Raw genomic sequence first — 15,323 nt, 5'->3', positions numbered from 1 at the left:
TTTAAGCCAACTTTTTCACTCTCCTCTTTCACTTTCATCAAGAGGCTTTTTAGTTCCTCTTCACTTTCTGCCGTAAGGGTGGTGTCATCAGCATATCTGAGGTTATTGATATTTCTCCTGGCAATCTTGATTCCAGCTTGTGCTTCTTCCAGCCCCGCGTTTCTCATGATGTACTCTGCATAGAAGTTAAATAAGCAGGGTGACAATATACAGCCTTGACGTACTCCTTTTCCTATTTGGAACCAGTCTGTTGTTCCATGTCCAGTTCTAACTATTACTTCCTGAACTGCATACAGGTTTCTCAAGAGGCAGGTCAGATGGTCTGGTATTCCCTTCTGTTTCAGAATTTTCCACAGTTCATTGTGATCCACACAGTCAAAGGCTTTGGCATAGTCAATAAAGCAGAAATAGGTATTTTTCAGGAACTCTCTTGCTTTTTCGATGATCCAGCGGATGTTGGCAATTTGGTCTCCGGTTCCTCTGCCTTTTCTAAAACCAGCTTGAACATCTGGAAGCTCATGGTTCATGTATTGCTGAAGCCTGGCTTGGAGAATTTTGAGCATTACTTTACTAGCGTGTGAGATGAGTGTAATTGAGAGGTAGTTTGAGCATTTTTTGGTATTGCCTTTCTTTGGGATTGGGCTTCCCTGGTGGCTCAGAGGTTAAAGCGTCTGCTTGCAATGCAGGAGACCTAAGTTCGATCCCTGGGTCAGTAAGATCCCCTGGAGAAGGAAATGGCAACCCACTCCAGTATTCTTGCCTGGAGAATCCCATGGATGGAGGAGCCTGGTGGGCTACAGTCCATGGGGTCACAAAGAGTAGGACACGACTGAGCGACTTCAATTCACTTCTTTGAGATTGGAATGAAAACTGACCTTTTCCAGTCCTGTGGCCACCGCTGAGTTTTCCAAATTTGCTGGCATATTTAGTATAGCGCTTTCACAGCATCATCTTTTAGAATTTGAAATAGGTCCACCCCCTACCTCTCCATTAAAATGAAGAGAGTGGGGCTACTTCAAAAAATGAGTCTATAATCTTGAAGCACTCTCCTTTTTCTCAGAGTTGATAGACCATTTCCCAATATTCTCAGTCCGATTTTTTTTAGGGGATAAAAGGACTGAATTGACCACATATCGGTTATCTGTAAGTTGACCTAGAATTTACAGGCTGAAAACATAAAATGTTCATTATCACGTTTCTCTGGGTCAGATGTCTGGGTGCAGTTTAGCAGGGTAGCTCTGGCTCAAGTTGCAGTTAGGTTGATATCTAAGGTCTTAAGGATGGGGTAATCTCCTTTCATGCTTTCTCACATGGCCACTGGCAGTATTCAGGTCTTCATGGGTTGTAGGGTGATGAGCTTCCCTTCCTCGCTGGCTATGGGCACAAGTCCTTCCTCAGTTCTTGGCCAAGTGGTCCTCTCTACTGGGTACTCACAACATGGCAGCTAGCTTTCCCCAGAGTCTTTTGCAACCCAATTTCAGGAGTGGCATCCCATTACTTTTGCCATATCCTATTCATTCAAGTAAGTCATTGGATGTAGCCCATACTCAAAGGGAGGGACTGTACAGGTTTGTGAATACTGGGAGGAAGGAATTATTTGGGGTTATCTTAAGGGCTATCACAACCACTATCTCAGATTTTTTTCCAGTTGAACATCAATTTAAAATGCCATTGAAAAGCTACACTTATGATTACTGCAGCAACAGTTTTAGATCCACCCAGTAGACATGGACACTGAGAAATATGCCGCAATTTAACCCCATCAAAAAGAGATAAATGTAGAGGATGTGACACTAGAAAATGGTGCATCCCAGAAGCAACGACTTGCAACATAGTTACTAAACTTTTAATTAACAAATATAAGGACTTATATCAAACAAGGAGAAGCCACAATACAATTATTATTATTATATACTGTGATAATTATAGAATTTCTTTATACTAGATCAATTTTTCCCTATAGAGTTTGCAAGTGAGTTTGCAAACAACAAAACAACAAAAAGGCAGGAGATGTGTATTTAAATAAGCAGGGTCTAAGAGCAAGCTATTAGAAAAGTAGAAGTATTAAATATTAAGCCAAAGCCAAATTCTCCTTTACTAGATATCATTCTGGGCCAGCAGGAAACCCACCATACTAATCAAAATAATAGAACTGATACATCAGAACATTCACAGAAACCAAGAGCATGTCTTTGATTATTGCTAGAGTAATTTAATGGCACCCCACTCCAGTACTCTTGCCTGGAAAATCCCATGGATGGAGGAGCCTGGTAGGCTGCCGTCCATGGGGTCGCTAAGAGTTGGACACTAACTGAGAGACTTCACTTTCACTTTTCACTTTCATGCATTGGAGAAGGAAATGGCAACCCACTCCAGTGTTCTTGCCTGGAGAATCCCAGGGACAGGGGAGCCTGGTGGGCTGCCATCTATGGGGTCGCACAGAGTTGGACACGACTGAAGCGACTTAGCAGCAGCAGCAGCAGGGTAATTTAATACAGATTAAAAATGAGACACGTCAAATGTAATTTCCATAAAGAAAGATTGTTGGTATTAAAAAACTGAAAATTAATAAGTGTTATATGAATAGTAGCATCTTTGAAAGCATAGATATCACTTATATTTGGCTGGTTTTATATAGCAGGCATATACACATTTTGAAAAATATTTTTACTGTTCCCCTTTCTCTATTTCCCTTTTGCTTTAGTTCAGTTTCTTTTTCTTTACAAAAACAAACCCTAAACAATTAAGAAAATGTCAATTGGAAAATATACATTAATTTTCTTTTCCTTCTCTAATGTTTTCTATTTCTCCTATTTGTCACTTCTTAAGTTATTGTTTGTTAGAATTTGCTTCAAGTCTTATGCAAAGACTTAAGTCTTAAGTCAATACAGTCTTTTAAAAACCTAATTTTTTTTCTCAGATTATCAGTTGGCAATGTACATAGGGAAGGTGGGATTCCTCCTGAGCCCCCAACTATAACCTATAATTTGCCCATTCTGGTTTATCCCTGCTTTTACGTAGGTAGATGACCCAGTTCTGGACAATGACATATAAGCAAAGTCTGCAGGGCACTTCTGAGAGAAAATCTTCCTCTTTGTCAGCCATCTTGGGACTACAAGGAACGAGCCAACATACTCAGGCCACAAAATGGAAAGATGAAGGAATCTAGGTCTTTGGCCATCTTGTTGAGCTGTTAAATTAATTAACCTTGCATCAGGCCCACCTCTGAAGTTTTTATTATGTGATATTATAAATAGACTTGTCAGAGCTACTATATTGCATAACTTCAGGGGGAACCATTCACATCCGAGCAACATTGTGGTCCTGGATCTTACTGTTTAAGCCACTTGTGTAAAGATTTTCTAAGGTTGTAGCTGAAAGCCTCCTACTCCATAAAATGGGGAAGATAGGGCTCCAATATTAAGAAACTGTCTCTTAAGTGTACCATTTGATGCCTTGCAAGGGACTATTTCTGAAAATATTTTAAATGACATGTCGCAAAAGCCACAACTCACATCTAAAGAAAAGGAATTCACTGGATCATAAAAATGAGAAGTGTTGAGGTAGAGCAGGCTTTAGGGACTATGATCTAGAAATTCCAGGTGCCAGGACTTCAGTAGCTGTGGTATGTTGGCTCAGTAGTTGCTGTTCACCGGCTCCAGAGCACAGGCTCGGTAGTCGTGGAACTGGATTAGTTGCAGGCTCCACATGTTATCTTGATGTTATCAGTAACCCGGCTTCTTTTGCTGCCTGAGTTTCTCAACTCTGTGCTTCAATTTTTGGCTTCTTTTTCAGGTTGACTTTCTTCAAAGCAGCCAAACATTTGCAAGAGTTTCAAAGCTCACACTCCCAAAAACTCTGGCTGAGGCATCTGATTGGCCAAAGGGCTGAAATGTTCTGATTGGCTTAGTCTAAGTCACATGCTCAATCTCAGGAGCAGAGTTTAGGCTCAGATTTCCCAGAAGCTCATGAATCCAAACTGGAGATTGGAAAGAAGAAACGAAATGCTGAGACCCAGTGATGAAGTGTCTATTCCATGGACTGAGAATTATACTGCAAAGGAACTTTAAAAAATGTTTGGGATTTATATTCTATCTACTCTCAAAAGAATGTGAGATGGAGATAACCAATGATGTTAGGTCAATGGATTATCAATAAAGCACAAGAGTTAGTGAGTTCTTTAGGAATTAAGAATAAACCTGATTGTCTGAGAATCTCTGCTCATTCCTGGTTTGAACATTGGTGAGATAGGACTTCTGTTTATTACCAATACTAGATTTCAAGGCAATTAATTGTGATTTAAAACAGCTGCTTCAGGAGAAATGTCAAACCCTTTGCTCTTTAAAAATGTTAATGAAAAAAATTTAGAATCTGTGAACTGTTTTCAACACCTTCACTTTTCTGAAATCCAAAATTACTAGTATAAAAAAAGAATGCAATGCAATTCAGTCAAATCCACAGACACTTACTAGCACAGCTGTCATTTACACCAGAAAATGGAGCAAAATTGGCAGGATACACAACCAGATATTTGCAGACATACTTGAAATACACAGCCTAAGTTTGCACAGGTTCCTGACATGTGATGCTCAGTGGTAAATCATGGTCCTCTGAGAGCTTAGTTTAGCTGTTCATCACCCTGTAAGTGTTCGTTTATTTCACACCTGCTTTTGAAATCTGGAAGTACTGTCAACTTGTTTTTCCGGGTGGACTTGGCAAAAACTCCAATGTATTGTACAAAATTATAGATCAGAGTAAATCCACTTCTCAAATTCACTGGACATCTGGAACTAGTTTTAAAAAATGTCTCAGAAAGGAACCCAATGAGCAGGACCTGATGAGAAGTCCTTATCATTTTGAAAAGAGCTACTCAAACTAGAAATGGAGAAGCTGTGGTCATGGGGTTGGTTCATCCAGGATTTTCCCTCAGAAACATTCCTAGACAGGTGAGGTTATCCATGCCCAAAGCTATAACGATTTTGCTACGTTCTCTTAGAAAATGATTCTACAAGCTAATTACTTTTATTATGGAAATGTATTCCTGGATGAACTGCAAGGATATTTTGAAAATCCAATGTGGTGCAATGTGTATATAAATAAGCTCGTTATGATAGGGAGAAAAGAGGTAGCCAATGATAATTCTTTACTAACGTTTTGAGATTTCTGTGGCTTGAGCAATTAACCTTTGATTTTTTTTCCCTTGAATTTTTAGAGAAGACAATTTGGGCACTTTAAATAACCACAGCAGTGCTATATTCACACTGTAGGTAGAAAGTTCAAGCAACATAAAACATTGAGATTTCCCCCAACCATAAACTCCAGCTTTCCTCTTTCATATACTAAAAAGGGTGTACAAGGTAGTGGTTAAGAGCTTGGATCCAGATCAAACTGCTGAACCCTAGCTCTGTCTTTCGTTAACTGGATGATCTTCCATACATTATACACTTTCTGTGCCTAGGCTTCTTTATTTGTAAAATGGGATAATAACTACCCATGTCATGGCTGTTAGAGGATTTAAGGAATGAACATATGTTCGTTTGAAGCATTTGAAGCAGCAAGCACTATTTTAGCATTAGCTATAATTATTTATGAACCTTCAGATATATTTACTGAAAGAAGTTTTATTGGAATCCCAAGATAACTAAGTCAATATAAGTTCCATACTACATAAGCTTGCAGACAAGAGTATCTGCTTTGAAGTCACTCAAGTCTCTTATCAAAAGATGAATGGCATATTTGTCATTACAAGTAATTTAGAATGTTATATTAGAAGTAGTCTGTGTTTGTGCAAACATTCCAAAATGTTTATTATTTACCATTTAGCAAATATTTATTGAGCACCAACCATGTGTAATAAATATTTTCTAAATGGTAAATAATATACATTTGGAATGTTTGCATACACAAACACTCTTTCTAATATTTATTGAGTATCAACCATGTGTAAGGGCTTCCCTGGTGGCTCAGATGGTAAAGAATTTGCCTGCAATGTGGGAGACCTGGGTTTGATCTGTGGGTTGGGAAGATTCCCTGAAGGAGGGCATGGCAACCCATTCCAGTATTCTTACATGGAGAATCCCCATGGTCAAAAGAGCCTGGTGGTCTACAGTCCGTGGGGTTCCAAAGAGTCGGACACTACTGAGTGACTAAACACAGATAGCCACATGTAAGGTATTGTTCTAGCATTGGATTGATGTGTGTGTGTGTGTGTGTGCATGCACATGTGGGTAAAATCCTTGCTGACATGGATTTATATCCTTTCAGGAGGACACAGACTGTAGATAGATGATATGTCAGGTGGTGATAAGTTCTATGAAGAAATATGAAGCAGAGTCAGAGTAGAGAGTGATGGAGAGTAGGCTCCTCTGTATAAGATCACACTGAGAAATGAGTTTAGAGAAGTAAGGGAATGAGCCATGGGAATATTTGAAAGCAGAGGTATCCAGAAAGAGGGTATAACAAGTGAAAAAGCCCTGATGGGAGAGAGTGCTCAGTATATTTAAGGAAGGGTGGTATGCAGTTTAAAACCAAGCAGTCGGTCTCCAGAGCCTGTATCCCACATTATCTTCTGTACTCTCCTCCATAAACTCTCTGCTTCAGATAGGAAGATTTCGTGAAAAACAATTATTACAGTTATATTTAAGTTATATATATTTACATTTGGTGTGACGTTGACTAATGCAGAGTCCATTGAATCAGTGTGGTCAAATAGGCCATCTGAAATGCCCTTTAGTCTACAAAGACCATTAGCTTAGAGTTTTTGTGTAAAATTTTGCCTCTGTAAGTTTTTCTGGGGCCAGTAATGGATCCCTGAAGGGTTTCTAAACCTAATAAAATTTGAGAAACACCACATTAATAGTGTTTTAGAACCTAGTGGGTATTTTTTGTTTTGTTTTTGTTTACAAATTGGCACTTGCCATGAGCATTGCTGTTGACTAAACAATGGGCATTTGTGGCTCAGAGAGTAAAGAATATGCCTGCAGTGCAGGAGACCTGGGTTCCATCCCTGTGTCAGAAAGATCCCTTGGAGAAGGCAATGGCAACCCACTCCAGTATTCTTGTCTGGAAAATTCCATGGGCAGAGAAGCCAGGCAGGCTATAGTCCATGGGGTGGCAAAGAGTCAGACACGGCTGAGTGACTTGCATTCATTCATTCATTCTGTGGAGATTGAACCCTGTGCTGCTGCGGCTATTGACCTTCAACACTCCCTGAGGGAGTTCTGGGTGGAGTGAGGCTCTCTGTGCTCCAGAGAATCTGGTGGAACAGGTCTTTTAGATAGTTGGATGATTTCAGAAACTGATTTCATGATCCCAATCCTTTCATGTCTTCATCTAGAAAAATCACTAAATCCCTTCATGGTGACATCAGCTCCTGGTGACTAGCAGAAAACCTTTTGCAAAGTAATTAATTGCCCATTGAACTCCCTCTTTACCAAAACCTTCTATAGTGACTTTCCCTGCCTGACTCTTTACGCAATCTCTCAGAGCTCTCTGAGGTGTTGTCTCTCGGACTGCAGTCTTCATTTTGCCCCAGAGAAAACTTGACTTGCAACTCTCACATTGTGTATCTTTTTTGTTGACATTTAAAAAATCTCAGTGAGCAAAAATGTAACAGAGAAAGAAATGTATTTTTGATTGTTTTGCTTTAAAGAGGGAAGTGTAGAGGAAACCAACTGCTTATTTTTTCCTTTCAGGTTTTGTGACTATGACAGCATTTAGAGAATAATTATTAACCAGTTGAATTAAAATTGAGGAAGTAAGCCTGGAAGAGCTTATTTTGAGGGCAAGCTGTAAAGAGTAGCAGATAACTTCATAGACGAGCAGCCACCTGGCTAGAGGAATATTCTGAAGAACATGCAAAGTGGAGTATTAAAAGCTTTCTATTTCTGAGGCAATGCCAGAAATTCTGGATAAAGAGAATCTAAATCAGTAGTGATAAACTACAAAAGTGTGTTATTCTAGGTCCTCGAGAATCAGCCAAAACAAGATTTGACGTAAAAGGATTTTATTAAGGGAAACATTTGTGTGAGAGAAAATGGGGAGGAAAGCAGATAAGCCAGGAGAACGTCAACCTGTGGTGTGAGTCTCAAGGATGGAGACAGAAGGGTTGGTGGAAATGTCCCAGGTCACCTGTAGTTCAAGGAATGTTCAGCAAGGCTGTCAATGAGTCCTGGAGCCAAAGTCACCAGCCAGGGAAGTCCAGTCTCTCAGGATTGGGCCTGCCTTGGTCTTTAGTATTCCTGTAGCCCTAAATATTTAATATTTTGTCATGGAGAACAGCTCAAGGGAAGCCTGGCCTCTGCACAATCCCAGCCGTGGACTTCGGCACAGGGCCCCTGGTCAGTTCTGTGGTAGTTGGCAGAGAGGTGCAGTCTCATGGCCACAGACTGGGTATGGAATCACTGCAGAGCTGCCTTGCTGCCTCTTCCACCACCTCCAGCCCCAGCCCCTCCACCCCAACTCCGAATGTCATTAGCAGCCCTGGGGACCTGTTGCCTGGCAGAGAAGCACTGCCCCAAAGCCAGAAACTGGCAGGGTGTGTCATGGCCCTCACTTTTTCTGAGATGGGGAAAGGGGTTGAGAACCTGGGAAATAGAAAAAATGTCTTTTGCTTTGATATTTCTTGTATGAGTAAATTGTTGGGAGTGATCTTTTATAAATGGTTTATTAAGGATTTACAAAGTTGCTCAGTATCTGATAAATTGCTTTATCTGTCTCTGTGATTTGTCCTAAAAATTCAGAGGACAAAGTTGTTTCATATATAGTTCCCATGGTCGTTTGGACAGGGCCCAGTTTCTGTGGGCCACAGAACGCTTTCAGCAGAAGACAAGGTGAAACGCTTGCTGGTGAAGGGTAGTTCAGTGCACAGGGGCAAGCTGCAACACAGGGGGTTTCGGGAATACATTCTACCCAGCCACACCTGCATCACAGCCCTTCTGCTTTCATCCTTATCAGACATTCTCTTCTCAGGCTGTTTCAGTGAAGAACTTCCCACCGACAACACTGCACAAGGGTATCTCTTTCTCCATTACGGGATCTGACCTAACAGTGTAACACCTAGTTATACAAATAAGGCTTCTCCCTCTGAACATGGGTACTCAAATCCTTAAAATTAGATGATATATGCCGCAGACACTAACTAGGTCCTATTGCCGTTATTTTCAATGGGAAAAACTGTAATGGCTATTGGTCAGTGCTTAGGCATTTCCTAAAATGAAACGTGAACTCACACCACCTGCTTTCCTCCTGCTTCTTGGCCTCTATAACCATGTGAGCCCATTTTCATGTTTCCTGTATATCCTTATAGATTGGTTTTGTTAGTTCTATTTCTCTGGAGAACCTTGACTAAAACAGTAGAATACAGTCTGTGACTGCCCACACCTCTCCAGCCATTCCTGCAACTAGCTGATTTCCAGCAGCCAGCACCTGAGATTCTTTGCCTGTGGACTTGCACAGTCTGCTCTAGCTGCTAGGACTTTGTCTTCTAGTTAATGCCCTCTGGGAGCACTTCTCGCCCAATGACTGCCTGGAGTGGGAGGATAAAGACGAAAGTTCCCTTAAACTCCCCCACACACTCCACTCCTTACCCCTGCAAATGAAGTATTTGCACTTGAGACCTTGTCTTAGGTTTTTGCTTTTAAGGAGCCTAAGCCAAGGCTTTTTTTTTTTTTTTACCATAAACTTTATGTACTGTGGGTGACTATGATGTTTTGTTCTGGCAATATCCCAGATGGACCTTCCCTTTACTGATACTCCACATGCTTTTCAAGGCATTTATGTGTGATTCTGACATTTTACCAATTTTATTTGGAATATACATCATTACTTTCCTCCTACATAATTTGTTTAAAATGTATTAAGTTTTGAGGATGGAAATTTTTCTTATATAAAACATCTTTGAAAAACATTATTTCAAGAGATATGCCATTGTAAAAACTTAAGCATTAAGAATCAAGAAATATCAAAAGGTGGAAACAGCTAAATGTCCATCAGCATTGATGAATGGGGGTATATACAGACAATGGAATATTATTCAGCCATAAATAGGAATGAAGCACTGATGCATGTTGCAAAGTGGGTGGACCTTGAAGCTATGCTAAGTAAAAGGAGCCATTCATAAAAGGCCACATATTGTATGACTCCATTTTATGGAATGTCCAGAACAGGCAAATATAGACAGAGAAAATAAATTAGTCGTTGACAGGGGGTGGAGGAAGGGCAAATGACAGTGATAGCTAATGCCTGCAAGTTTTCTTGTGTGGTGATAAAAAGTATTCTGGAATTAAGTAGTGGTGGTGGCTGCACAAGACCACTGAAATCAAGAGGTACTCGACCAGGAAAATGCTGACTGGGAAACTGCTTTGTGGAATATGCCTGTTGCTGCCTTGCATTGTTCTCTGTTTTCTAGTTGAGTGTGGACTAGACTGAGTTGATAAGACTTTCTAGATGGCTTCCTGCTCAAAGCAACTGATGACCCTCTAGGAAGATTGCCTAGCACGAAGCATATTCTCACAGGCTGCACAAAGATTTCACTCAGTGAACTCAAGTTGTGTTGTGGCCTTTGGGGTTTCTGCAGAAGCTACTCCAGTCCCCTCAGCTCACAGCACCACTCATGAGCACCACACCTGTTAATCTTAGGGATGAATCCCAAGTAAGAATGCATTCCCCTTTTAAGGTCCCAAACCTTTGGATATTTCTATTTTCAGGTTACAGGCATTTCAAAATTAGATCCAAACATATAATCATAGCAATCAGATCTTCCCTTCAACTTCTAACCCTAGGTCTCAGCTAGCAAGCATGGATTCTTGTCAAAAAATATTTTCACTGAGCAGTAAGAGTTTACAATCACAATGGAGTGATATTTTACACTTAAAGTATGTCTGCTAACACCTTTCTCCTCCCAAAAGGGATAATGACTTCAACATCAATCCTAAATGCAGTCACTTCATGTTTGGATGCCACAACCTTTGAGGTCACTCGTATCTTTTACTCTGGTGCTAAAGTCTCATTGGTTTCAGCTTGACTTCCATAGAATTGGTGCCAGGCATCATGTTAGGTGTTGGAGTTGCAGTGGAGAACAAAGCAGACACATCTCCTGCCCTTGTGGAGCATATAAACTATAATGACTATTGGGGAAAAGAGACATTAATATTTTTAAAATTTATTTTATTCAATATAGTTGATTTAAAATATTGTGTTAATTTCTGCTGTACAGAAAAGTGATTCGGTTATACATAATATGCATTCTTCTTATTTTCTTTTCTATTATGTTTTATCACAGGATACTGAATATAGTTCCCTGTACTACTGGGCTATATAATAGAACTTTGTTGCTTTTTCATTCTATAGTTTGTATCTGCTAATCCCAAAGTCCCAACTCATTCCTCCCCAACCCCACCTCCCCTTCGCAACCAAAAGTCCGTTATGTCAAAAACAGACATTAATTTTTAAAAATCACCAGCATATATATTTACAACTTTGATGAATACTCTGAAGATGCCATGAGAGAAGGAGGAGAGACCTCACTTAGACCACATGGTCAGGAAAGGCTCTTGAGAGAGAGAAGTATGAGCTAGATCTGAGGGATAATAGTTAACTAGGAGGGTGTGGGTGGGAGAGTGGGTTAGGGAAAGGCCAGCATTCCAGCTAAATGAAACTGCATGAATAAAAGACCCCAGTCAACAAGAAGCTGGGTGCTCTACAGGAATTGTAAGAAGGCAGATGTGCTGAAGTAGATGGGCTGAGGGAGCCGGTGGCATGGGAAAAGGCTGAGAAGGAGAAGAAAGCCATAGTTAAGACTTTTGTCTTTATTCTAAAAGTAGTGAGAGGTCATTTGATGGTTTTAAGCAGGATTATTCAACTATTGGAATCAGCTATGGTGTTGATATATGTTAATTAGAATAAAAAACTTAGGTAATGCTTTAGATTAATATTATAATTTAGGAAGCTTCTTTGAAAATTATCATAGAGAAGCCTAGGGCAATTAGATGAAGGATTCTTAGGATAAATGTGGCTTTTGTAAACAGACTTGGTGCAATGGTACAAAACAAGTTTTCAGAAAACAAGTATCGGTAATACGTCTCTGTAATTAATATAAAAAATTGAGTTGTAGAAAAGGACCTTGTGCTTTTGGATTCCAGTGAAATAAAATGATATTAAACATGGTTGGCGTCTTTTGACACTGTGGTTCATTTGACAGAACACCTGACATTAAAATTATAAGTCCAGATTGACATATTATTATACTTATTTAAATGATGGATTTATTTTCTTAATTGTACTTCTAAAACAGATTCATTTTGTAAAGGGCACCTTTTCCAGGGGATCTTCCTGGGCCAGGGATTGAACCCAGGTTTCCTGTGTTGCAGGCAGATTCTTTACCATCTGAGCCACAAAGCACACACCCATCAGGCTCCTCTGTCCATGGGATTCTCCAGGCAAAAATACTGGAGTGGGTTGCCGTTTCCTTCTTCAGGTACCGAGGTGTCGAACCCGTGTATCTTTTGTCTCCTGCATTGGCAGGCAGGTTTTTTACCACTAGTGCCTCTTCGGAAGCCCCTAAAACTGAATATGTATTGTTAAATTTTGCATCTAAAAAGGTTGTTTGAGACGCACTTGAACATTTAAAATGGGTTAATAGTCATGATCATTGTTAACCATTTTCTGAAGGGACCAATATTGAAAATCACTTTTAAGATAGAATTTATAGTAATGTCCTTTATATTAAGGTGCTTTGATCCAAGAACAATACATTTTCAAACACAGTTTGCCTCTAAATTGTAAAGTTGAACATTTTCCATTCCCAACTATTCAGCAGTTTAATTCTTAGTTATACACCCCAGAGAAACTTTTGCACATATGCACCGAGCTAACACAAAATAACTCATGAAATCATTGATCATGATAGCAAAGAACTAGAACTCAAATGTCCAGAGAAATGAACACATAAATTATAGATTGGTCACATGGTAGGATACTATATAGCAGTGACATGATTGAACTATATGTAATAATGTGGAATGATCTAGAAATATAATACTGAGTGAAAAAACAAGTACCAGAGGACTGTACATAAGTAAGATACCCTTTCAGTTCAGTTCAGTTCAGTCGCTCAGTCGTGTCCGACTCTTTGCGACCCCATGAATCGCAGCACGCCAGGCTTCCCATCACCAACACCTGGAGTTCACCCAGACTCATGTCCATCGAGTCAGTGATGCCATCCAGCCATCTCATCCTCTGTCATCCCCTTCTCCTCCTGCCCCCAATCCCTCCCAGCATCAGAGTCTTTTCCAATGAGTCAACTCTTCACATGAGGTGGCCAAAGTATTGGAGTTTCAGCTTTAGCATCAGTCCTTCCAAAGAAATCCCAGGGCTGATCTACTCCAGAATGGACTGGTTGGATCTCCTTGCAGTCCAAGCGACTCTCAAGAGTCTTCTCCAATACCACAGTTCAAAAGCATCAATTCTTTGGCGCTCAGCTTTCTTCACAGTCCAACTCTCACATCCATACATAACCACTGGAAAAACCATAGCCAAGCAAAACTAAAAAATATATTATTTGGGATACAGACAAGGGGATGATAAAACACAAAATTCGGGCTAGTGGCTAGCTACCTGTGGAGGACAGGCAGGGAGGTAGGATAGGGAAAGAGCTTGTTATGTTGGTCAAAGCTTGGTCAGTTTTTAGGTCAGGTTTATGCATAGAGTACTCATGGTTGTGGTTCACAGCTATATTTTCACCCACTTGTCGACTTAAAAAAATGCACAATGTGAGAGTTGCAAAATAAGTTTTATTTGGGGCAAAATGAGGATGGCCGCCTGGAAGACAGCAGCTCAGATAGAAACTGTTCTAAAGAGATAGGGAGGAAAGTCAGCATATATGTGGTTTTGGTGAAGGGGGAATATGTGCATTCAAGCCCGTATTTTTTCCAGAAGGTTTCTGCTAGTCTCATGATGTTTTCTGCTAGTCACAAGGAACAGTGATCACCATGAAGGATTTTAGTGTTTTTCTAGATATGAGGAGATACAAGAATTGGGCTCATAAAATTGGCTCCTTAAAATATCTAACTATCTGAATTCCTGTCCTGGCAGTCACCCCCCCACCCCAGCTCCTTTCAGGAGGTGCTGAGGGTCAGCAACTGAGCAGCACATGAGCTAATCCTTGTAGAAGTAGATGGGAAGTGCAGATTTATAACTGACACACTCTTTTGTATGTCTAGTTTAAAAGGTTATACATATACAGATGCATATTGATGGAATAATAGTAAGAAGGTCCTTAATACTCTGTATATATTTATATGCATATGGCAGGAATAATTTAAGAATACAAATCAAACTGATAACTGGGAAATTTTGAGATGTGTGGAGAATTTCTCTGTCTATAAAAGTTTCATTTAAATTTGATTTCAGAAAATTTCTATTACATTCATTGTTCAGAGGGTTAGCTGATATATTTGATTTTTATAATTTTATAATAGGTGGCAAAAACAAAAAGAAATAAGGACATCATGAATCAACATCACATTAAGAAATAGATTTATCAAGCTCTGTTTTAAAGAATTCTTAAACATAAGAGCTACAACTCTTTTTCCCCCCTCTGAGAATACACCATATTTTATGTTCTTTATAAACTTGCAAGGTTGACATGAGTTAATTGCATAGTTGAAAATGGTATTTACCTGGGACCAATTTATCACTATTATTGTATCTCATGAAAGCCTAGGTTGCAATTAGCTTTCTGTTCATTACTATGTCACTTTAATGGTGAAGTATTTGTATAATGTACGTTCTATGGTACTCTTCTTCTCTGTGAAATTCAGATAGCATTTTACTTTAGTAACAAATCTTGAGACTTCTACATTAAGACAAAGGACAGTTCACTTGCACTTGTGCTCTGCCCCACAAATATTCTTGATGGGTGAAGTAAATACTCTTAGTGCAGTGTTTATCCTGAATGTTTAAGTCCGAATTGTGGAAAAAGAACCTGTGTATTCTTTTTGAGATTTCTATAACAGAGATCTACAGAAATGTTACCCAGTTCAGTTTAGTTCGGTCGCTCAGTTGTGTCCGACTCTTTGCGACCCCATGAATCGCAGCATGCCAGGCCTCCCTGTCCATCACCAACTCCCGGAGTTCACTCAGACTCACGTCCATCGAGTCAGTGATGCCATCCAGCCATCTCATCCTCTGTCGTCCCCTTCTCCTCCTGCCCCCAATCCCTCCCAGCATCAGAGTCAACTCTTCGCCTGAGGTGGCCAAAGTACTGGAGTTTCAGCTTTAGCATCATTCCTTCCAAAGAAATCCCAGGGCTGATCTCCTTCAGA

This window comes from Bison bison, unplaced genomic scaffold (assembly GCF_000754665.1).
Source record: "Bison bison bison isolate TAMUID 2011002044 unplaced genomic scaffold, Bison_UMD1.0 scf7180017864135, whole genome shotgun sequence".
NCBI classification, from domain to species: Eukaryota; Metazoa; Chordata; class Mammalia; order Artiodactyla; family Bovidae; genus Bison; species Bison bison.
This window is presented reverse-complemented; position numbering follows the sequence as displayed.